Source organism: Passer domesticus, chromosome 12 (assembly GCF_036417665.1).
Source record: "Passer domesticus isolate bPasDom1 chromosome 12, bPasDom1.hap1, whole genome shotgun sequence".
In the NCBI taxonomy this organism is placed as follows: domain Eukaryota; kingdom Metazoa; phylum Chordata; class Aves; order Passeriformes; family Passeridae; genus Passer; species Passer domesticus.
In genome coordinates this window covers 21,304,586-21,328,500 of record NC_087485.1, presented here as the reverse complement: position 1 = coordinate 21,328,500, position 23,915 = coordinate 21,304,586, and the positions used below count along the sequence as shown (strand labels likewise).

Genomic DNA, 23,915 nt, shown 5'->3' with positions numbered 1-23,915 from the left:
CAGAAGCCTCCCTTGGCAGCCCGGCCTGGTGGCCAGCACTGCAGAGCTGCTGCCTCAGGGCTTATTTCTGCCTGGGCTCTGAAAAGCCACTTCTGCTCCAGGAGTCTGCCTGGGAAGCCATTGGCCCCAGCACCTTGGGGACAAGATATGAATAACAAAACTCTTCATGCCAGCAGAGACAAGGCAGGGGCAGAGGAAAGGGGAGAGCCAGGCCCAGGGCACAGGGCTGCCATGGTGATGGCTGTGAGGTCACTACCCCTGCAGCAGCCTGGCTGCCCTCAGCAGACATTCTGGCCAGAAGCATTGTGAGGGCACCCAGCACATCAGAGAACCCACACAACAGGAATTCTGTCCTTGGGGATGAGGGGGTTTCAATGGGTCAGGTTGCACAAAGCTCTTGCTCTTGGATAATTCCTGAGATGGGGAATGCAGTTCTCTGGAAAAACAGTTGCAGTTTTGCGCCACTGTCATCATTGTAAAATATTTTTCCTTCTAACAAATGTAAATCCACCCTCATTCAGTTGAGCGATATTGACTCCTGTTCTGTTACTGCAAGATGTGGGACAAAATAATGTTGACCACTATTTTTCCATTTTCACAGACCTTGGAAAGTAACCAAAAATCTCCCAAGATGGGGTTTGGATGCCTCATCGCATAACCAGCAGGTAGAAGGTGGTGGCTCTGGGCTCAAAAGTGTGGAGACTGAGGACAGAACAGGAGCAGCCCGAGAGGGATTGAAGGGTGGTTTCAGAGAGGCTGGAGTTTTTCTTCATTGTATAAAACACCCAGAGAAAGAAATAATGGCACCAAGGGTGTGGAGTTCCCCCACCCCAGGAAGCAGGGATTCTACCCAGACAGACAGCATCAAGTGAGGGGCGTGATTTAAAGAGGATTCCGCCCCTCCACCCTGTCGGGCACGCCCCTGGAAGCCCAGGAAAAGACACTCCAGCCCATCTGGTCAAATAAGGAGTGGCCACAGAAAGTTTTTCCTTTTCTGTAACCTCATTGGTTCAAATTCTACTGCAAAGTCCCTGCCATAGATTTTTCCATTGGTTGTCCTCCTCAATTCACTCCTTTGCAGTCCCCTGCTCCTTCTGCTATTGGACCCTGACCCTAAACTCCACCCCTACCCTGTCATATAAAACCCATGACAAACCACCACCCCCTCTCCCAATTTGTTTCTTGTTTTGGTCCCTGGCACAAAAAAGGATCCTGGGCTTTGCTAAACCAAGACCCACCCTGTTGCTTTCCTTTCCCTGTTGGTCATCGATGCCTGCCTGAGGTCTGAGACTCCGGGGTCTGGGGGAGTCATTTTGCTGCTTACTGCAGTGGAACACAACACAAGGGCAGCTGGGGAGGACCAGACATGAAGAGAAAGGAATTTCCTCCCCCAGGGCAGGGCTGTGGTGCAGAAGGAGCCTGGAGAAGCCCAAGGCTTTGTGTGGGCAGGCAGCGGTAGGCAGGAGGCAGAGCTGCCAGCAAAGGAAGAGGCCAGCCAGGTGGGGCAGCCGGGGGATGACGACAGCCTGCAGGGACAGAGGCGCAGGGCAGGGACACCGTAGGACAGCCTGGGCTGCACAGGGCACAGGGATGGGCAAGGCTGCAAGGCCCTGACAGAGCCAACTTGGGCAGCACTTTGGCCATGGCTGCTGGCCCTGGGCCTGAGCCAGGAGCAGGAGACAAGTGACCCTTGCAGGCCTGGAGCCTCATTGCCTCCTTGTCCCTGCTCAGCAGCCTGGCAGGGGCCGCCCCATGGTGCTGCCCTTGGCATTGCACATCCCCACATCCCAGTGCCCATCCTGGGAAGAGCCCTGAGCAATGAGGGAGGGACAGGATCTGCCTGGCCAGGGGCTGGGGCTCAGGCCTTGGCCCTTTGCCTTCCTGAAACACATCCAGGTTTGCTCAGCTCCAGAGACAGCTTTCCCTTGTTTGTCCCCAGCTGTCATCACTGCCTGCAGTGTTCTGCTCTACCTGGAACCTGGGGACACATTCACATGAGTTGTGTCCCTCCTTGGGACCCATTAGAAGTTAAAGAACGTTTGAAGTTTGAATCTGATTTGGAGTTCTTGAGAAGTTCTTTGAGGATACTCTGAGGGACTCAGTCTGATGCAAAGAGCACCAAAGCCCCAGAGGGTCATTAAAGTCCTTGTGCTGTGTCTGTGCTGCTGAGCTGGGCCGGGCTCCTGGCCCAGAGGCAGCTCCTGGCAAGGGCAGTGCTGCAGAGAGACAGCTCTGGCCAGGAGCAGCTCCTGTGCACAGCCCAGCAGGGCTGGGGCACTGCCAGGGCAGCTCAGGGACACCAGCAGGGCACAGCCAGAGCTGACAGGGGCTCAGCACTGGCAGGGGCTGGGAGATGTCCCAGAGGGGGCTGTGTCACAGCGGCACCTCTGTGGCTGTGTCCTAGAGGCACAGAGCAGCTGTGATGTCAGCAAGGGGCTGTGTGACATCACTGAGGGGGTTGTGACATCACAGAGTTTGTTGTGTGAGGTCATTAAGCAGCTACAGCATCAAAGAGGGGTAACTGTATGACATCGCAGAGCAGGCTGTGACATCATGACATCGCTGTATGACATCATAGAGCAGGCTGTATGGTCACAGTGTGTGCTGTGACACTACAGAGTGGCAATATGGTATCACAGAGAGGGTTTTGTGACATTACTGAGGGTGTTGTGACATCACAGAGCTGTCTGCAATGTCATAGAGTAGGGTGTGAGGCCATGGAGTAGCCTCTGCCATCACGCAAGGTGGCTCTGTGATATCAGAGAGTGGGATGTGAAATCACAGAGTGAGTGAGTAACATCATAGAGCCAGATGTGACATCACAGAACAGACTGTGACATCACATGGTGACTTTGTGACATCACTGAATCTTCTGTGACATCACAGAGCAGCTTTACGGTATCACAGAGTGATATCCCATCATTGGCCCTGTGATATCATGAAGGGGCTTTGCGACATCACAGAGCAGGCTGTGACATCACAGAGAAGTAGTGTGTCATCAGTGAGTTGCCTGTGACATCATCGAGTAGGCGCTGTGACATCATAGAATAGGTTCTGCCATCACAGGGTATCTGTGTGACATCACAGAGGGGATGTGACATCACAGAATGGCTGTGTGACATCCCAGGGTAGGATGTGTAATATCATAATGAGGGCTGTGTCATCACAAAGGGGCTGTGTGTCATCACAGGGGCTGTTTGACATCACAGGATGCTGTGTGACATCACAGGAAGCTGTGTGACATCACAGGGGCTGTGTGAGGTCACTGGAGAGGTCACTCTGCCTCAGCCCCCCTCACAGTTCCCCCAGAGCAGTCCAACCCTGCTCGTGCACAGCAGGGTCCCCTGTCCCCCCGGGTCCCCCCGCCCCCGGCGCCGCAGCCTCCCCCAGAGGATGTTCCACGAGATCGACCCCAGAGCCTGACATGGGGATGGGGGGCCGGGGCCCTGGGGGTGGGACAGGGGGACAGGGACCCCCCAGCAGTGTCCCCGTGTCCCCCAGGGCCAGAGCCTGGGCCAGGGCTCCTTCACCCTGTTACAAACGAGGGCTTGAGAGCGCTGAAAAAATCCTCGGCAAGGGATCAGCAAAAACCAGATTTAATATTAAGCGACAGCACCACAAAGTTCCTTGGAAAGAGTGACTTTGCTCCTGACTGGACACTTCAGGCACATCAAGGAAACAAAGCAACAACAAAACCAAATCAAATTCAGGCAGTCAAACCAGAAATGAACCATGAACAGTCCCTGTGTGTGTGCGCGTGTGTGTGTGCGTGACATAAGGACAGTGAGGGCAAGGATAAAAGGAATACAGCCTAAAAGCTGAACAGAGCTCAAAGTTAACAGGACTTAACTTATACCTTAACCTTAACTGATACCTTACACATCAGAGTTTAGCAAAAGAACAGCACATAACAGTATTTAACCTAACTTACAATGGCTTATAGGTCATTATAAGTTAGTTTAAATATGACTTAGTAACTTAACAGAGGAATAACACTTAATAATATTTAACTTAGCTTATAACTTAAACTTAACAACTTAGCAAAAGAACAACACTTAGCAGCATTTAACTTAGCTTAGACCTCGTGACTTAACCTGACTTACAGGCCTGACTGACTCAGCTATCCAAGGCACTCCAACCCCTCCAAGAGCAGCATTTCTGCCACATTTCCCAAGCACAGGCACTCCTGTGTGCACACAGACACAAAGAGTCAGTGCAAGGCACCTGAGAGAAATTCCCCTGAGGGCAGCAAATGCTCCCTGTGGATGCTTTGGCATCTCCCCAGAGGGTGAAGGGTTGAGCCTGGAGGAGTGGGGGGATCGGCCCAGTCTCCCTCGTTGTTCAGGATCCCCGAGTGCAGCAAACGGGAGAGTTCCCGGCTGGGAGAGGCTCCACTCAGAGGGAGTCACTGGCCCAGGAGAGCTCCAAGGGGCTCCTTTTGCAGCGCTGTTTGTAGGGCCCCAAGAGAGGGGCTGCAGTCACAGCAATGGTTCATCCTGGCCGCACTTGGCATCAACAGCTTTCTTTGGCAGTGTGAGAACAGGGATGTTGTGCCACTGAGGGAACAAAACCAGTTCCTAGAGCTGTTCCTACAGCAACCAGGAGCTGGTTGGGCAGCAGCAGTGCCTGCAGCAGACAGTGTTTGTGCTGAGCTGCAGAGGAGCTGAGCCAGGGGCTGTTGGCCAAGGCCGGGGCCCAAGGAGCATTTCTGAGCTGGCAGGGCGGCCTGAGAAGGGGAGGGGGAAATGCAGCAGCACAGGGCCCATGGAAGCAAGGGACCATGGTGACACTGTGGGGCCCTGTGAGACCACGGGACCATTGCGACACTGTGGGGCCCTGGGAGACCAAGGGACCATTGTGACACTGTGGGGCCCTGGGAGACCAAGGAACCATTGTGACACTGTGGGGCTTCATGGAATCATGGAGAGCACTGTGATATTTCGCTTGCCTCATGGAACAGGGGGACCATACTAAAGCTGTGTGGCTCCATGGAAGGTAGAGACCATTGTGACACTGTGAGGCCGCATCTACAGAAGGTACATTGTGACACCAAGGGACCTCATGTAACTGTGGAGACCATTATGATGCTTTGGAGTGTCATGGAACCAAGGGGCCATTGTGACACAGTTGATGAGTTAGAAGCTCTGGTTATAGATGCGAGGAGAAATGAGGTTAGAAATGATAGGTAACAGCCTGTCCCTCATGCTTCTCTCTTGCCACAGACGACAAAAGCAACAGCCGTCTCTCCCCTGGCTCCCTCTGCTCCTGGAGAAGAAGCCAAAGAGGAGCAAAGTGAGCAGGACGACCACATGCGTCCAGCTGTGCTCACAGCACAGCCCCATCATTCCAAGAGACTAAGTGCCAGTTGTGGGTGCTGCTGTCTTTAGTGCAAGGCAGAGGTGCAAGTTTCTGAGCAGCCAGCACTTGCTGTTGCTGGCCAAGGATGCCGAGTGCTGGAGTCCTGCAGGATGTAGCCATTTCCTGCAGGCACTGACAGCTCAAAATTGGCCTTTAACCTGTCATGCTGAGGCACCAAAGAGCTGGGGGCTCTGGATGACCCTTTGGCTGCCTGACTCAGTGAAGCTCTATCTCTGGGCTTCTGCAGTGCTTTGGCCAAGGGCACACATGGCAGTGCTGGAGGTCCCAGGGCTATGTTGGTTTTTCCATTGTGGAAAGGTGTGGTTGGCTTGTGGAAGTGTTCTGCAGTATTCTTGATGAGTTCTTCACTCGTACAGACTCTTTTGGCCCAGCTGTCTTTTGCTTTTTGATAAGCTGCAAGGAGATGACTGTGCTGTCCCTGAAGCTGTGGGGGGCCATTTCTGTCCCGTGTGGCCAAGGAAAGGAACCGCGCAGTTGCGAAGCCTTCTTGTCAGGCAAAAGGCAGAAGTGGCGAGTTTCTGTGGATCTGTTTCACGGTGAAGTCTTCAGCTTTGGAAAGTGCCTTGGAGCCTGGAGTGGGGGTGAAGCTGCAAGTCCTTGAGTGCTGTCTTGTGTTGCTCTGCACAGGAGGGACGTGTTGAAATGGAGGATGCAGTATTTGAAGTCAGATGGGCAACTTTGTGCCTGGAGAGCTGCATGGGCCAAAAGGAGCCAGGGGTGCTGCCGGTCCAGAGCAGCTGAACGTGAGGCAGCGTGTGGCCAGGTGGCCAAGAAGGCCAAGGGCATGGTGGCCTGTGTCAGCAGCAGAGGGGCAGCAGGACCAGGGCACTGAGTGTCGGCTGTGCTGGGCAGCGCTGCGGCCACAGCTGCAGTGAGTGCTGTGTGCAGTTGTGGGCCCTGTGAAGCAGAACGTCACTGAGGGGCTGGAGCAGGTGCAGAGAAGGACACGGGAGCTGGGCAAGGGTGTGGAACACAAGCCCAGTGACGAGGTGCTGAGGGAGGTTTATCCTGGATAATGGAAGTCTCATGAGGGACTTTCAGCTTCTACTCTCTCCATTGAACTATTTTAGCCACTTTTTGTAGTTACTTTCCCCCCCCCCTTTTTCTTAACTGCTATTTTTTCTTTGCTTGGAGAATGAAGCTTCTTCATTTTCCTTTTTTCCCATCCATGCTGCTTTTCCTCATTATTTTCTTCCCTTTTACAGGACTGGTACTGGTTCTGCTAGAATTTTAATTTCTAAGGTGTCACTGCTGTAGAATGAAATAGTTTTGCATGACAAGACATCATTTAGTGCTAGCACCTTGGTGCAGATGAAAATGTGTATTTCTAGGCCAGCCAGTTTGGCATTTGAGATCACTTTCAGGTTATCAATGCCTGTGGCTTTTTGCAGCCCAGGGAATCAGTTTGTTTCGTGTTTGGGAATTGAGCAGGATATCAATGGCCTTTCATTCCAACTGGTCCTCAGAGATCAGAGGAACTGGGAGGGGCTGGGCAGCATTTCTGATTACAGCCACTTCAGCAGTGTCAGTGTGGTTGAGTCCAAGAGAAGAACTTGCTCAAGCACAGATGCAGAAAGAGTGCAGTTCTCAGTGCAATGCTCTGGGTCAGATCGTTTTCCATAAGTACATACGAGCTCCAGATTCCCCAAGAGTGTGGTTTATTGAAGCAGCAGGACAGCAATCTCAGGATTGCTGCTGAGTGGGGGCACTGCCTACCAAGTTTTGATGTGAGAGACGACAGTAAAGAGAGATTATAGTAGTGAGATCTACCTGTCTGTCTGTCTATCTATCTATCTATCTATTTATCTATCTATCTATGTAACTTTTACATAATTGAATCTTCCCATCTCTGGTCCAAGGATGTTGGAGGTGCAAACCTCACCTAAAGCATCCCTTTCAGGAGAGGATTAGAGACATGTTCCGTGTACCAGTTCTGAACAGGCAGAGATGTTTCCCCCTCCAGATATGGGATTTTTTCCCCTCAAAGCTGTTTTCCTGCAAGTGTTGACATCTCACCTGGCAGACTGCAAAGACTTCCAGAAAACAACTGGCAATGAAGGGCCCAAGGTTGGTGTGAGGCACAGGAACTGTCCCCACCAGAAGTGCTACAGGTTCAGCACACCTACATGGGCTCTGGCACTAAACCTGCTGCAGCAGCAGTAGTACCTGGGGGAATCTATTCTGTTGAACCTGGGAATTCGAGCTGGGGCAGTTTGTTCATCTCCAGGTCTGACAGCAGCATGGCTGCTCTGAAACCGGAGATTGAGAAGTACCTGGAGATACTGGGTAAGTCTGGAGTATTTCTTGTCTGAGGGACAGTGTACTCTGTGCAGGTGTCAGCACAGCTGTACCAAATGCTCCTCCTGAGTCTGGTGTCCCACTGGGGACATTTAGGACTCCCCAGAGGAAGTGCTGCGCTCCAAGGCAGCGAGAGAGCGCTCTGGGTGTTCCTGCTGCTTCTGAGGGCAGCTTGGACTGGCTTGGCTTTGCCTGAGCTTCCCTCTCTGCTAAAGGCTGAAGCACGGATTGTTCTTGAACCAGATGAAGGCTGTGAGCTAGCAAATCATCTGGACAAGTCTTGTGTGCTAGTGGCCAAACTGAACACAGTTTTTAGCTTCCTAAATTCTCCTTAGATTCCTGACTCCCAACTAGTCATCAGAGCAAATAAACCTCACAGAAGTTGACTGGTTTTGGAGTTTTGTCTTTTTGGCTTGGGATTTTTTTTTGTCATTTTGGTTGGGGGGAAGGGTTGTTGTTTTGTTTTGCTTATTTTTTGTGGGGTTTTTTTTGTTTGTTTGTTTTCTTTTGGTTTGTTTTTGCTATTGTGGTTGTTACTATTGTTACCCAGCTGACCACAAAGGGCTCAGAGCCCCAGACAGTGGGGCTGCCTTTTGTATCTCCTGGAAGCTGGGATCTCTGCTTAAAAGTGAGCGTCTTGCATTTTGTTTCCCTCAGGGAGAATGGCGACCATGGAAAACCCTGTGATTAAATACACGGAAAGGGGACGTATTGGCAGCGGGCAAGTCCAAACGCAGTTACTTCTACACAACCATGGGCCAGGAGTTTTTCTGGTGGAAATGTCTATCCAGCATGAAGTCAGGCCAGCTAGAAAGATCTTCACACTCTGGGGGTAGATTGTCCCATCTCTCAGTGCTGCTCAGAATTTGTGAGTGTGCTCAGAGTGCTTTGTCAGAGACATCTTCATGCTGCCGAGGTCTTGCCTGCATCAAGGAGCAAGACCTGGAAGATTTCCTTGTCTCTCAAGTGTGGGACAGCTCTGTGTTAATTTCTTTAGCATTTTTGTATGTCTCAAAATCATACTGACATACTAATGAAAAAAGAAGAAACTTGCTTGCCTGAAAGAGCAACCCCCTTATCAAAGCTGTCAGATGACAGTTCTCAGGAACATTTCTTTCCCATGGTTTGCTGAAGGAAATAATCTGTGGTTAGGATAGGAAACACACAGTTTAGAAACTGAAACCCAAGGAGCTGAGGCAGTAAATCCCAGTGCTTCAGGAACAGGTCCAGTGCCCATGCACTTGAAAGGAAAATGCATCATCTGCCTTCTGGCAGAGCCCTCCTGCATCCTGCAGGTTTTGGGCATTTACAGGAGACATCTCCTGTGTGGGCTGGCTTTCACTCCAAGAGCTAAACAGCTGCTCATTTCACTGCTTCTCTTTTGTTTCTAGGTCTTTTGGAGATGTGGTTAGAGCACTCAAGAATGCCACAGGAGGAGAGATAAATGTCAACAGCCCTGTGGTTTTTGTCTATAATTTCATTATTTTCATGAAAACATGCATTCCCATCTCCACATTTTTGTGTTTCTAATTATTCATATACCAAAATACTTCTTTTTTAACTCTTTATTTATTGCAGTTGGTAATTTTTATATCCTCATTCTTAAAAAAAATCCACAAGCCATTTTAGCCTCTGGCTCTCAAAGGTCATTTCCTACCTGTCTGTTTTAAATCGGGGCTACAATTCTTTAATGGGATTGAGACAGGTCGAGGAAATGCACACCAGTGATTCCTCTCGTGGAATGTCATGGCCCTGTCATAAGCCTCTTTTCTTTTCTTACCTGCCCTCCCCGCCATCAGCTCAACATTTAGTTGCAAACTTAAACAAGATGAGCAAAATAACAACGCTGTTGTGGGCCTTTGGGATCACCCTTGCTGATCTTTCTGCTTTTTCAGTTGAGCAAGGCTCTGATCCAGGCAAAGAGATTGCACTTAGTGATACAGAACCATTTGGCTGGAACTCTGCTGATTTCTAGTAACAGCTGGAGGCCTGGATCTCCACAGGATGCTTTGGCTGTCCCAGGCTTTGTTGGCTTTTAGCTGCAAACACCATTGCCCTTGCTTTCTTATCCAGACATACCATGGCTTGGCAAAAACTGCCCAGTGGGCCATATTCCAAAGGCAGTTTGGGCTGGAGTTTGTGAAGGAAGGAGACCCTTATGCAAACCACATTAAAAAATTCGTAAAAGAGAACTTCCCATCCTTAACAAACAACTGACAATTCAGAAGTGGATACAGAACTTATTTACAGAATGAAAAGGAAGGGAATTTTCCAATGGAGTTGTGGTTTCTGTAGTTTTTATTCTGACTCCCACTCACAGCTAGCACTGGAGAAAGTCATGTTCCTGGAAGTGTCAGTGTCTTCTGCCTGCCATGAATTGTTTGGCTGCAACCATCAGAGGCATCAGGCTGGAGACAGGCTCAGCTGATGTTAGGAACAGGAGCTGCCCCAAGGAGAAAAAAAATGAATGAACTTGTACCTCCCAAACCCATCTCCCCACAGGCTCAAACAAGATTCCTTTGGTTCTCAGAAATACACAGATATAGGGCTGAGAAGACCATTTGGATCTATGTGTTCATGCCCAAGACCTTGCTGATGCTGTTTGGGTTTTGCCATTTTTCTTTTCTATGTTTTCTGTATTCTTTGCACATATATTTGTAGCTCTGTGGGCTACTCTATTAGTGACTAGTTTTCCCAATACTTTTCCACGGCCTTTCCCTAAGCAGAAAGACAAACTTCCAGAGCTCCAAGCACTACCAGGGGGGAGGTAGAAGGCCCCAGTGCTATCTTGGTTCTTCCTGGGACAGACCCCTCCAGGCAGCTGGTGGAGTCACCATCCCTGGAAGTGTTTCAGAAAAGACTGGATGTGGCACTAGGTGTCATGGTTTAGTTGAGGTGTTAGGGGATGGGATGGACTCCATGATCTTGAAGGTGTCTTCCAACCCAGTGATTCTGTGATTCTGTGACTGAGGGAACTTTCCCTGCAGCTCTGGAAAGGGCTCCGGGGGCCCTTGGCCAAGGATGGGGGATCAGGGCTCAGAGAAAAGCAGCAAAGGGCTCAAGGCGAGAGGGCAGAGCTGCCACAGCGTGGCCCAGCAAGAGCCTCATCTGCTCCTCCTCAAGCCGCGCCATCCGCACTGCCTTTTGCGGCGCCGGCGGCTCCTCTCGCCGCGGGGCTCCAGCGCGTCCCGGGGGCCGGGCCCGTCCTCTTCGGGAAGCGCTGGAGCCTCGGAGGCGAGCGGCTGCTGCCGGAGCCGGGTGGGGAGAGCTGCGGCCGCGGCCCCGGGCACGGCGAGCTGCCGCTATGGCCGGCTCCTGCTGTGGCTCCTGCCCGGCGGGCACAGACACAGCCGAGGGCTGCCCGGGAGCTCCCTGCCGGTCCGCAGCGGGCCCGGCCGGGCTGCTGCTCTCCGCGGCCTCTGCCCGCCGCTGCCGGCCCCGCCGCGCTCCCGCTGCCTCTGCCGCAGCCGGGCCCACACGGGAGGCGGCACATTCCGGCCGGCTCGCAAAAGCCCTGACCGCAAACCCCCCGCATGGCCTCGGCTCAGGCACAGGCTGCCGGCGTCCTCGCAGCTGCGAGCCGGGCCTGGCCGCTGCCGGCCTCGGGCAGAGCTCCCGCCTGTGTCTCCATGGCCGCGGCTGCTCGGCACAGCGGGCTGAGCACAGCCAGCGCCAGGAGCAGCTCTTCATGGGCCCGGGCTCCGGGCACTCCGAGCTGCAGGCAGCACAGAAAAGGGCTCTTTGTTTCACCTCTTCTTTCAGCGCTGCTAAGAATGTAGCCTGCAGCAAGCTGAGAACACCAGAGCACGGAGCCCTTTCCAGGCAGGGCTGTGTCTGCTGGAGGGGCAGAGGGAGCCCAGCAGGGACCAGACACAAACCAGCAGGGCACTGAGGAGCCCCTGTGGTGGCAGTGAGCAGCTCCGGGCTCCGGGCGCTGCTGGTGGCATTTTCTATTGAGCCATCTCCAAGGTCTTCTCTTGTGCTCTGTATTTCTAAGTGTTTTCCCTCTTGGTTTTGGTTGTGTCCTGCACCTTTATTTCTCCAAATTTTCCTACCCTGTCAGCAGCAGCCCATGTCCAGAACTGGCTATAAAATATGAGCAAAGCAGCTGGGAACAGCAACGTGTGGAATCCTATGGCTCAGGAATTCTTCTGTCAGGGCCCTGTCTGTGCCTTATGCTTGTCAGCACCTCCTTCTCTGTGCAAAAACTAGTGATGAGTGCAGTTTTTTTACCTAAGAGCTCCTGAGAAGCAAATGCTGTGCTGGGATTCTCATGAGTGTGTCCATTAAGTTCATTGCAGGGAAACAGAAAGTTAAGGCCAGGGTAGCAGATCACCTGGGAGCCGGTCACTCCCTGCAAAGGGCTCATGTATGATGTGGGAATACCAAGTTCCTGGATGGGCAAGAAGGGTCAATGTGCTCAAGGTGCAACAGCTGAGGTTTGGGTTCACCTGGAGCACAGTCAGGGATGGTGAGCACTGCAAGATCCAGCTGCAGTCCCCATCCATGTCCCTTTCAGTGATGGCTTGAGGGTGTCTCAGCCTGGATCCAGAGCGCCCTGGGGGGCTCCTGGGGCTGGCTTTGCATTCAGGGTGAGGATGGCCAGGAGCCACTGAGGCCGGCAGTGGGGACCAAGGCTGGGGCTCGTGGCCTGGCAGGCGTGACTCTGGGGGCTGGGACATGCCAGGGCATGGGTCACTGCCACTGTCCTCCAGAGCCCTGGCAAGGTCTGTGATGCTCCAGGGGCAATGGCGAGAGCAGGGAAGTGGCTAGACTGGGGTTTTGCCTGAGCCAGAACCTCTAAGCCAGCCTAGCAGTAGAGAGGCCTGGAGGAGCCATGAGCACTGAGTGAAGGAGGCAGAGGAGGCTCTTCTGCAGTGCAAAGTCCAATAAATTTATTAGCAGAGGCAGCAGGAGGGTACACAGCAGGGAATTCCCAAACAGCAGCACAAGCAAAAAAAGCCCTCATCAGCCCTGTGCATGGGTTTTTAAAATCTCTCAAAACAGGGGGTAGACACCATACAGTAACCAGTAAGCGAGTCTTGGGGTGTGGTTTTGAGGGCTACAACAAATCAGAACAAGGGGAGGAGAGAGGGTTGGGATAAGGATTGGATCTTAGGGTGAGGGACAGGGAACTTTCTGGAACAAAGGGTAGAATTTGGGCTGATGGACAGGGCAAAGGGGCCGGGTTGTCTTGACAGACAGGGAAAAAGCTGGGAAGGAGGGAGGGGATTCCTGGAGGGACAGTTGGGTAGGAGGACATGACACAGGGGAGAAACTAACTGTAATAACTCGGGGAGCACCTGAATATACCACAAGGTAAAGGAACATGCGACTCAATAAACTAACACTCCGCAACACAGACATTGAGGCTTTCAGCAGCTGCGAGGTGGCAGTGTTAGAACACGCAGCAGCTGGGGGAAGCCATCTCTCTCGCTCGGCTCTTGCTGTGCAGGAAGGTGCTGCGAGCTGTGGTGGCTGCACTCACCCTTGGCTGGGAGGATGATCTGTACCAGGGAGAGCAGAAAGCTGCCACGGGGAGCAGAACATGCTCAGAGCACTGCAGTGCAGAGAATGATACTGCCCCTGAAGTGCAAAAAGCTTGAAAGCATAGAATTCTGTGCAGCACTGTGGTACAAATTTTTCTCTTCTAGAACATGTCCCTTTTTGTATTCTGTAGATGAATTATATGGATTTATGGAATACATGGGGTTTTTTTTCTTAAGGTTTTTGGGAGAACTCTCAAGTTTATTTTTATTTCCATATTACAACCAGTATTTGTAGAGATTTTTTTATTCTTCTTTTGTAAATACTTAGGGAATAAATACCCAAACATTTTTTAATCCTTTGGTGTATTGTGGTTCATATTCTTAGAAAAGAAATGTAATAAATAGGTATGATTTGTGCTGATAAAATCCAAACAATAATAAATATTGATACAGTAATTTATAATTGGAAATAATAAAACAGTTGAAGGTGTAATGCCAGGAAAGAAAGGGAGACGAGGGCTTCCCCCCGCCCCCCTTCTCCTGCAGATGTTCAGAACAGGAAGAAACAAGAGATAATATTACTAAATTTAGTTGGAAGAGAGTAAAATTTGGTTGGACACCAGGAAAATGTTATTTATATGAGATCTGGTGCTTTAATGTTAGAATATAATATTGGTTTGTACTATACCAGCTTGGTGCACACGTGTAATCCAAAAGGTGAACTAAAGGACACCAAGGTAGAGGAGAGGCCTTCTTCAAAGAAGAACCCCAAAGAGGGGCACGACCCCCTAAAAGAATGGTGGAGGATGTATGGTAAAGGTGATGAGGGTGGTGATACAAGTGTGACAAATTGAAAATGGGAGGAGATGGTAATGACATAGAGCGTAAAAAGGGAATTTTGGCCTGACAAGTACGTGAGGTGACAGGGGTCAAGCCCTGCCCTCTGTACCCTGCACTACCCCACGTGGTTAGTTTTGCTTATATGGTATTACCAGAACCAAATTATTCCTTATTTTACCCAAATTGTATTGTCAATATTTTGAGTGTATTCAATTTTATATATATTAAGCTACTTAATTAAAATTGCTGTTACATTTAATTTTGCTTTTTTTTTGCCTTTTTTTTAAATTGGATAATTGGACAAATATAACAAGGTTTTTGGAAGAACTCTCAAGTTTATTTTTATTTGCATTTTATATCCAGGATTTATACAGATTTTGTAATTTATTCTTATATTGTAAATACTTAGGGAACAAATACCCAAGCATTTTTTAATCCTTTGGGATATTGTGATTCACTTTCTTAAAAAGGAAACCTTGTTGAACAAGTGAGAAAACACCAAGAGAGGGAAAATAGCATAAAAGTCTTTTAGAACAGGGCATACAATGAGGACTGCAGAACTGAGTAATTCCTCCAAGGCGGGAATTAGCAAGATATATTACCAAGAATAACCCCAAGATACTTCATGAAATCACCGGAAATGTGACCTGCAGCCATACAAAGTACAGCCAAAGCAAATGAAAACCCTTTGGAAAAGAGGGAATTTTGCCAGTGATATCAATCTGCCGGGATAACTGAGGGATGCCCATCATCCTTGGACTGCATTCCTCAGTATCTGCAGTGTGTTTCCTCCCAATTTCTGTGAAGTGAACAAGCAGCTGCTGTTGCTTTACCATTAACTTCAGCTTGTAGGAGAATTACCATGCACCATAAATGTTTTTTGTAGCTGAGCAGGACTTGATTTTCCCAAATGTTCTACAAAGCAGAAAGGAACCACACAGTTACTTCTGCTAATGTTAGTGAAGAGTTTCATGAAAGAGGTGAATGATTGCATTGCAATATAAAACTTCCACATTCAAGAAAACATGAGTGCACTTAGAATAAAACATACGAGTCTAGCATAACAACAGAACAGGATAAAATGAAATTACTAGACAGGAAGTGATGTATCAGAAATGAAATGTATAATTTCTGATACATCTGCATGCATTTACAAGCTAAAACAGAAAAAGAAGGGCAGAGATAAAAACGAATGAAGGTTTTAAAATTGCTCTGTGCAGAAGAGACACAAAGCACCACTGTAAACACAGCTGAGAGACTCAGTTTGGATTTGTATTAGAGTGGAATACATTCACTGAAGGTTTCTGGTGCACATGAGTGCAAAGACTGAGGAAAAAAGGAGAAAAGTTTAATTTCTGGAAGCCATTTAGATTCCTGGAAGCACTGTCTAGAGATCTAAAAAGCTAAAGCCTCAGAGAATCTGAACCTATAACACCCCCAAATGGATTGATAAGGTATGATGGGCACATCTCTGCTGTTTCAAGAGTCAATGAAACTGACAAGGAGTGTCTAGAAATTAGGAATGCCAACCCAGATTTTACCTCCATTACTTTAGGAACACCTTGATAAAGCACATTAGGAACTGAACACTAACATTCTCACCCTGCTCTATTTACTTTACATTTGAATACAGGCTGGTAGGAGAAGAGATCTGGCTTTAATTTCTCCCCAAGTTACCTGCTGCACTTTCAGGTTAGGAGCACATTTAAAATGCAGCTAATCACTCTCTCTATCCATGAATATTCCACTAGTGAACTGACATACAGAAACATCCTTTTTCTCTTTGTACCTTCCTAAGTGGTGCCATAATGAACTGGAGACTTGCATAAATCACACAGAAAATCACCAAAACTGCTGAAATTAACACTCAATTGCATGATAAAAGCTTCTGAGAAAATGCTTGACCGGATCACTACACAAACTCAAGCTTGGAACAGAAACATTCATTTTAACACTGATCAAGGGGAAAGGAAAAGAAATGCTGTAACAGTTCCATGTGGAAGATAAGGAGAAAGAGAGGAAGCAGAGGAAGAACAAGGCCCTGTCAGATGAGCTGTGGAAGGTAACTTTGTGTCCCAGCTCTGTCAGAGGATGTTCCCTGTCATTGGTGCAAGCAGCTGGAGACAGAAATACTGATTGAACTGGGGGCCACAGTCTTGATAAGTGCAGAGGTGGTTCAATAACGTGACATGAGGGAGTTCAGGGAGTTCCCCCAGAGCAACTGGGCTGCCTGAAGGAAGTGAACAGCTCACCACAGCCTGGCCCGCTCAGCTGCTTTTCCTTCTGATCCTCCTGGGGAGGCTCTGAGATTTCCTCTTCCCTGATGGAAGTGCAGCTGCTGCCAAGGGAAATGTCCCCATACTGACTCAGTGTTCCCTTGGCTTCCCAGATGTCCCATCTGCTGTCCCTGTCCAGGAGAGCTGCTCTGCCTGGGAGGAGGAGACCGAGGGAGAGCCTGGGAACATCGGCGGCTGCAATCCCTCCTGATCTGGTTCTGTTTATGGATGGGTAGAGTTAGACTTAGATAGTTACAAGTGTAGGGATATTTACATACCTTGACTGATATTTGTATAGGAATTTACATATGTATATTGTTATACTGATGCATGTATATTGATGTGTTTACGTCTGTAGTTATATTTACATACTTGTACAGTTGTGTAGCGGTGTAGTTCTATTGCTGGGGTTTTATATTGGTCCATTGAAATTTGTATATTTACAGATAGGTTTGTTATGTGTGTTCTACATGTCATATATGGAATGAAATACGTAATACATATTTACATCTATAAATTCTTATGGATATATTTGTATTTACTTCTACTTAAATATAGATGGAGTTGCATAGTTCTAAAATAGTATTTATTTAGTTCTGAATCTGAGATTCTTTAGAGAAGGATATTGATATTCCTGTATTTGTATATGGGCCGTAGAGTTGTAGTAATATGCAAAAAATTTAATTGTAAAACTTCAATTCATATTTGTGTATAGTGAGTTGTATAGAGTTGCAATAAAATAATTTTTTAACTGAAGTTGATATTTGTATATATTTAAAAATCACAATTCTCAAAAAAAGTTAGATTTTAAACTTATTATGTGCATGTTTCTACATTGGCAGCACAAGGGTAGCAAATTAAAGCAAATTTAATCTTTAAACTTAAGGGGTTTTGCATATTTGTTCATTACTAGTGCAGGTGTAACTATCTGCAATAAATGCAATGATTCAATTGAAAGAAGGGTAGATTTGTGCTACCCAAAGCCATGGAAATGCTGGAGGGTTTGGGCCATGAAAATCTCCTGCCATGCCCAGCACATGCCCCACCTGCACTCAGGCTTGGCACGGGAAGTGCAGATTTGGGATGGCAGCAGAGCCACACGTTGGCTCAGAACTCACTGCAAAGGCCTGCTGAGAAAACTCCAGGACTCCACTGAGAGCATAACTCCAAGCAGGAGCCACCTGGGGAGGACCAATCCACCCCACATCCCACGGGCAGCTCTTTAGGAAGAGCTCCAGGTGTCCCCCTGAAGCTCATCCCAGAGCCCAGAAGCCAACAGGGATCCTGAGCCAGCTCCGCTGCCTTTGGCAACACTTTGGCAAATGAGCTGCAGCAAGGCGGAGGCAACAGTGACTGTGACTGCTGCAGGCTGGGGATGAAGGAAGGGCCATGGACACAAGGGCTGAGATGCTCCAAAATGCAGAAGGAGGCTGGAGAACTGGGAAGCAACAAGTTCTGACAAGCACTGAAATGACGGAAGCCCTTTGTGTGAAGTTCCCTGAAGGAACTCCCAGGGACATGGATGCTATAATAAGCAGTACCAGAATACAAAAATGCAGTATCACCAGGAGATGGTCTGTAGGACCCACAGGAAATGGTTTAGGAAAAGATCAAGTCTATATTTTATATATTCTATTTATTATAGTATCTACATTAAAATATATAATATGTAGTATATAGATGATAAATTCATATGTGTCATGTGATACATTTTGATATATTTTAATAAATAACTTTAGTTCATATAGATTTGATATATTCTTCCAGCCTGGGAGAGTGAAGATGTACAGCAGTCCAAAACCTTCTGCCCACACAGCAGTCAGCCCCAGGTGTGTGCATGCACACCCACCCACTGTCCTTGCTCTTCTCAGCACTTCGGGGCTGCTGTTTGCACAGAATTGGGATGAATTTAACTCAACAGAGCCACGAGTGGGGTGTCCAGCTTGTCATGAACATTCATGTGGCAAGGAACAACAGAGCTCTCAAATCACATTATCACAGGGCCTTTCATTCCTGCTGGGCACTGAGAAACTCTTAAAAACACCAAAGACACAGAAAAGAGGTGGAAAAAATTGGCATCATGCTGGTGTCCTCATGGAGGAAAATCTGTTGGATTTCTTAAGGTCATAGCTTTCCAAAAACTAGGAAAACTGCTCAGCACCAGGAGCCCAATTGCGAGTGCTTTCCTTGACTTGGCAAGGCTGGGATGTTAACAGTGGACTCCGTTCTTGGTTCAAATCACCTGCCCTCTCCTGCAGACAAATGCACCACCACTAGCAGAAGCTATATCAGTCAATTTTCTCAAAAAGCTGTGTTAAATTTGGGAGAGGAAAGGAAAACATATCAGAGACTGTAGATTAACAACAAGACTCTCCAAACAGTTGCAAAGCAAAGGGCAGCAGCTTCTCTCTGGGACACTCCTTGTGCTCCAGGGCAGCCGGGCTGTCCCAGCTGCCCAGGACCCGGCGCTCTGTGGGCTCTGCAGAGCTGCACAGCGGGGAGGCAGCTTTGGGCACCTCAGCCCCTGGCCAGGAGTGGCTTCTTGCTCTGGAGAGCTCCCTGGGGGCAAGTGCAGGGTGCTGGCCTTCTGCTCTTGGCCCTAGCCTGGCCTTGCAGGGCTAATCCTGTTCCCTGTCTCAAATGTGCTAAAGACAGACTTGTTTGTTTCCAGCTCTGCACAGCAATGATTTGCGCCACAAAATACTGAAGGACCGAAGGCTGAACTTCAGACCCTGGCTGAAGCCTCAACAGCAGGACCTGAGCCAAAGCTGCCCTCCAGATGACCCTTGGAAAAAAATGTTCTGTGTATCTGCTCCTTAACCGAGTATTGCTATCAAAAGGATCAATGCATCCATTCACCGGTGAAACACATCTGCACCTTTCTGCATTAGGAAAATGGACAAGGCCACACCTTGCCCTGGTTCCTCCTTGAGCCCTGGGCAAACTCAGGGAGAAAACCAAGAGGAGAATGAAATCAGATGTCCCCCAGCAGAAGCTCTGTCACGTTGCCTGTCCAGCACTGTCAGAGCTGGGCTACTCTCACAGTGCAGTCGGAAGCCTCGTGGCCAGCAAAGGTGGAGGCTCCACAGGATTTCCCAGTTCCCGGCCGTGGCTCTCCAGGGCTTGGCTGGGACAGCTTCCCTCAGCTGATGTGCAGCTCTGGATGGAGGGGAAAGGACTAGGGTATCTGGTGATGTATCTTTCTTAATCACTAGAGGCAACCTTTTGTAGTAATGCTGAGGTGCATTGCTTAGCTTCTCCTGTTCTGACTCTTTTCTTGCACTTTTGCATTACAGTAAACGACACGATTCCTCCAGCTGGTGTCTGTGTCTGCATCTTTGACCTTCCCCACCATCAAAACAAAACACACAGCCAGTTTAGCAGGAGACCTGCCTCTCTGCCAGCCCATCTCTTGGAAAACACCTCTGATGGCCATCTCTGCAAATGAAATTCCCACTTTGCAACTTCGTTTCCTACAGGCTGGTGAGAAAAGGAGGCACTCCCAGCTCTGGACACCTCTGGAAACCAGCTGCTTTCAGCAGTCACAGCCCTGAAATATCAACCTCCTTCCTTAACCTGCCACTGGGAGCTCTCACCAAGAGGCCTTTTGTCCAAGGATACCCACAGAAGGGCTCGAGGAGGGAGCTCAAGCATTTCCTCATTGCCTCGGCACCAAAAAAAAAAGCGAAGTGGGAGGGGGCAAACCAGGGAGGGTGATGGGGCAACATTATCTTATTGCCCAGGCATTATAATGTTGGGTAAAGCAACATCCATCCATGGGCCAGCACTTTAGCTTGGATGACAATGCGGACAAAATTGCTGCCCCTTCCTGCTGCTATAGCTGACTCCAAATCACGAGAAACGTGCCAACTCTGCCAAAGACAGGCAGACATGGTGAGATAAAAAGAGCTAGTCTGCTGAAAAGGAGATCAAATGAATGTTTTCTAATGCCCCCTTTTCATCCTTTCCCCAGCCAAGACAGAGCAATGTCCTTCCTCTCTGTCACCAATGGTGACCCAGGCAGAGGATGCAGCGTAGGGACAGAGCCCACCACTGCTCTCAATGCCCTGCCCTGCCCTTCCCTGCCTGCCTTGCCTGCCGAGTCCTGCTGTAACCTGCCCTGCCATGCCGTGCTGTGTGGAGCCCGGCCAGCCCCAGGAGCCGCCCCGCCAAGCTGTGGCGCCTGGTGAACAGCCCCTGGGTCCACTCGGTGCACTGGGACAGACGGGCCCAGGAGCTGCTCATTGAGCGCTCCCTCTCCGAGCGGGAGCTGCTCAGCCCAGGCCACACCCCGGGGGCGGTGGCACTGGGGCAGATCTGGTGCCGTGCACCTTCAGGGCCATGCAGTTCCACAGCTTTGTGCGCCAGCTCTACCGCTACGGCTTCCGCAAGGTGCCGGGCTGGCTCGGCGCGGCTGTGCTGGGTGATGCCGGGGGCTGGCTGCACCACAGCAACCCCTGTTTTCGCCCCGACCGTCCTGACCTCCTGCTCCGCATCAGGCGCCGGCCGGCAGCGTACCAGGAGTGCCACAGGTGCCCACCCTGCGGCTCCCAGCAGCTCCACAGGGAGCAGCAGCCCCCAGCCTTCAACCCACGAAGTAGGAAAAGAGTTGTAGTCTTGTTTTTCCGAAATGTAATGAAAAGTGACCGTTTGAAGTATTTTTCCACAAGGCCCTGTCATTCTCAGCCAGAAATTGTCAAGTCTATTAGGAAGGGGAACCTAGAAGGCCAAAAAATTATCTGCCTGGTTTTTTTCCTGCATGCTTCCTGTGATGTTTGATCCGAGGCAGCAATAGAGATCTGTGTCCCAGAGCCACATTGTGGAGCCTGACCAATATGTTTGGATTCTTGCAGCCACCCCAGGCACTTCAGCATCCAGCACTCCAGCTGGCAGTGCTGGTTGTGCAGCATTGACAGCCTCCAGCTCCACACAGAACGCACCTGGGGAAGAGCAGTCTCCACCAGTGGATCTTGGCTTTGCCATTGAGCAAATGATCCAGGAGATCAGGAGATCACTGCCTGAAAGGTCTCCCTCTGCTCAGGTCACCCCATTGGAGGGGAAAGGAAGAAGCTGGGCTGAGAGCTATTGAAAGTTGTTACATGGAGAAGGAGAGAAACTGCACCCTTGATGTGATTCCAAGAAAATACCAAATGATCTTGAGTTTTCCTTCTTTCCATTGTTCTTTCAAGGGCAATATTAATGTTGTGCCTGAGTCTTCCGGAGGCGAGCCTGTGAACCAGGCTGCAGCAGAGGAAGCCTCATCTGGCACCAAGAGCTGCAGGAACAGTTCCCCAGAGCCTGAGGAGCTTGGTAAGAACAGAGCCCCCATTGGTTTAGAAAGGTGTGAGATGGCTGCTCTGAGCCTGCCTCTGGCAGCAAGGGAGATGAGCAGAGTTGAGTTCCTGTCTGCAGGGTTGGTGCTTCCTGGTGCCTTTAGTTCAAATCCTGCACTGGCACAGCCTCCCCGAGCCCTGCCCTCCATGCTTCTCCAGAGACGCTGACACTAAGTCCACTGCTGTGGCAAGAGAGCAGGGAATAAAGCTGACCTTGTGGCAGTTGTGTCACCAAGCTGGGTGTCCCAGTTTGGTTCATAAATCAGCTCCCAGCAGCCTTCAGCTTCAGCCACTTCAGTGAGGACTGAGATCTCTCTGTCACTGAGACTGTCTGTGTTTCAAGCTCAAGCCTTTGCTAAGACTTTATCAGGATACTTAAACACTTTACACAATTCAGTTTTGAGCACTTGGAAGGATCCCTGTTCTTTAAAGAGCAGGTTTCAAATTGCCAAGTGAGAGTTTGCCTTTCAGGCCATCTTTGACAGTCCCTGATAGAAGGACAATTGGTGCTCAAGGAACACGTGCACAATGGCCAATATTGACTCAGTGTTCCCTTTGCTTCCCAGATTCTGTGTGATCAACCTCTGCAGGAGGGCTGCCTTGTGTGGCAGGAAGAGACAGAGGGAGAACCTGTGACCATTGGGCAGGTAGAATTCCTCTGTCTCTAGTATAGTATAGTTATGTTTATTTATCTAGGTAGTTGTATTTATAGATTTGTGTAATTATATTTATCTATATAGATAGAGATCTGTGCAGTTAATTTTTTTTTGTTTTAGATGTATATTGTTATTGTTATAGCTTTAGATGGGTTGTTATAGTTACAGATGTGCACAGTTGCATTTTTACCAGTGTATAGTTACATTTACATATATACATTTGTAAATGCATATTTATATTTGTATATGGAGGTTTAGCTAAATAGATTGATATCTATATACCCCTTTTTTTAACCTCTTTCCTGGCTCTGCTTCCTCCCTCACCTCGTGTTTTCCCCCGTGCCCGCTCTGTCCCCTCTCCCTGTGCTGGGTCCGAGCTGGTGACCGGGCCGGGCAGAGCAGCAGTTCCAGCCCCGGGTGTCCCTGGAGCGCTGGGAGCTGCTGGTGGCCCCAGGCACTGTCCCCTGAGGAGCTGCTGAAGGACAGTGAGACTGAGGGGGCTGAGGGGGCGGTGGTGCTGAAGGGACGCTGACCCTGAGGTGCTGCTGGGGCTGAGGGCTGTGGGGCAGCCGAGGGCCATGGTGGCACTGAGGTGACAGGCAAGTGGCACAGGCTGAGGGGATGGCGGGTCTAAGGGGACGGGATGGGTCAGAAGGGACTGAGGGAGGTGAGAGGACTGTGAGGGGCTGAAGAAGCTGAAGGGGGCTGGGGGTTTGCCGAGAGCATGGGTGGGGTTGAGGCTGGCGTGGGCTGTGGCCATGGGCCCTGTCCGTGCTGGGGCTGCTCAGCACAGCTGCCCCGGCTGGCACAGGGGCTGTCCTTGGGCAAGGCAGCTGTGCTGGCAGGGCCCAGGAGCTGTGCCGGCTCTGCCGGGCTGCCAGGGCTCCTGAACGGTCCTGCTGCGGCTGTGCTCACCACAGTCTGGCCCGCTCGGCTGCTTTCTCTTTCTAACCCTCCTGGGGAGGCTCTGACATTTCCTCTTCCCTGATGGAAGTACAGCTGCTGCTAAAGGAAAGGTCCACATACTGACTCAGTGTTCCCTTTGCTTCCCAGATGTCCCATCTGCTGTCCCTGTCCAGGAGATCTGGCAAACTTCCTCTGCAGGCTCAGAAGAACTGGTGTCCTTTGGCCACCCCCAGATACCACTGAAGATGGGACCACCTGCAGAGCAGAGGGAACCAGCTGGAGCTCCAGGCCCAGCTCTTGCTGCTCACAGATGAGCCTCTGGCAAGCTCCAGGAGCTCCTGCCATCTCTCTCCCTCTTGGCAGCTCCCTCCCTGCGGCCCTAAGGCCCTGCCCATCCCTTTTTTGCCTCCCAGCTCACCCCTTCGCCTTGCCTTCCCTTAATAAACAGTTTGGCTTTTTCACTTGACCCATGGCTCTGTCCGTGGAGCTGAAGCGGCACAAATCCTGAGCTCAGGGACATGCAGGGCCCTGCTGCCCTTCTCTTCCACGCCGTCGTCTGTACACGGGCAGAGAGGAACAAGGGCAGCTCAGGCTGCAAAGGTCCCTGCCCTGCTGCTCCAGTTGCACAGCACCGTGGAGTTAAAGGTGGTGCTGAGCACGCTGAAGGGGACAAGGACCCTGGGTTTTAGAAGAGCCAGCTTGAGTATGCTCTGAACCCAGCCATGAGGGATTCCATGG

General features: G+C 50.0%; 1 long non-coding RNA gene across 1 annotated transcript; it reads left to right on the top strand.

Annotated features, from left to right (window-relative positions):
• Positions 1-12,481: 12,481 nt before the first annotated feature.
• LOC135279486 (uncharacterized) lies at positions 12,482-22,590 on the top strand. Its single transcript, XR_010346718.1, has 3 exons — positions 12,482-12,996; positions 21,472-21,592; positions 22,182-22,590. It is a non-coding gene; the product is annotated as an uncharacterized LOC135279486 (long non-coding RNA).
• Positions 22,591-23,915: the final 1,325 nt, after the last annotated feature.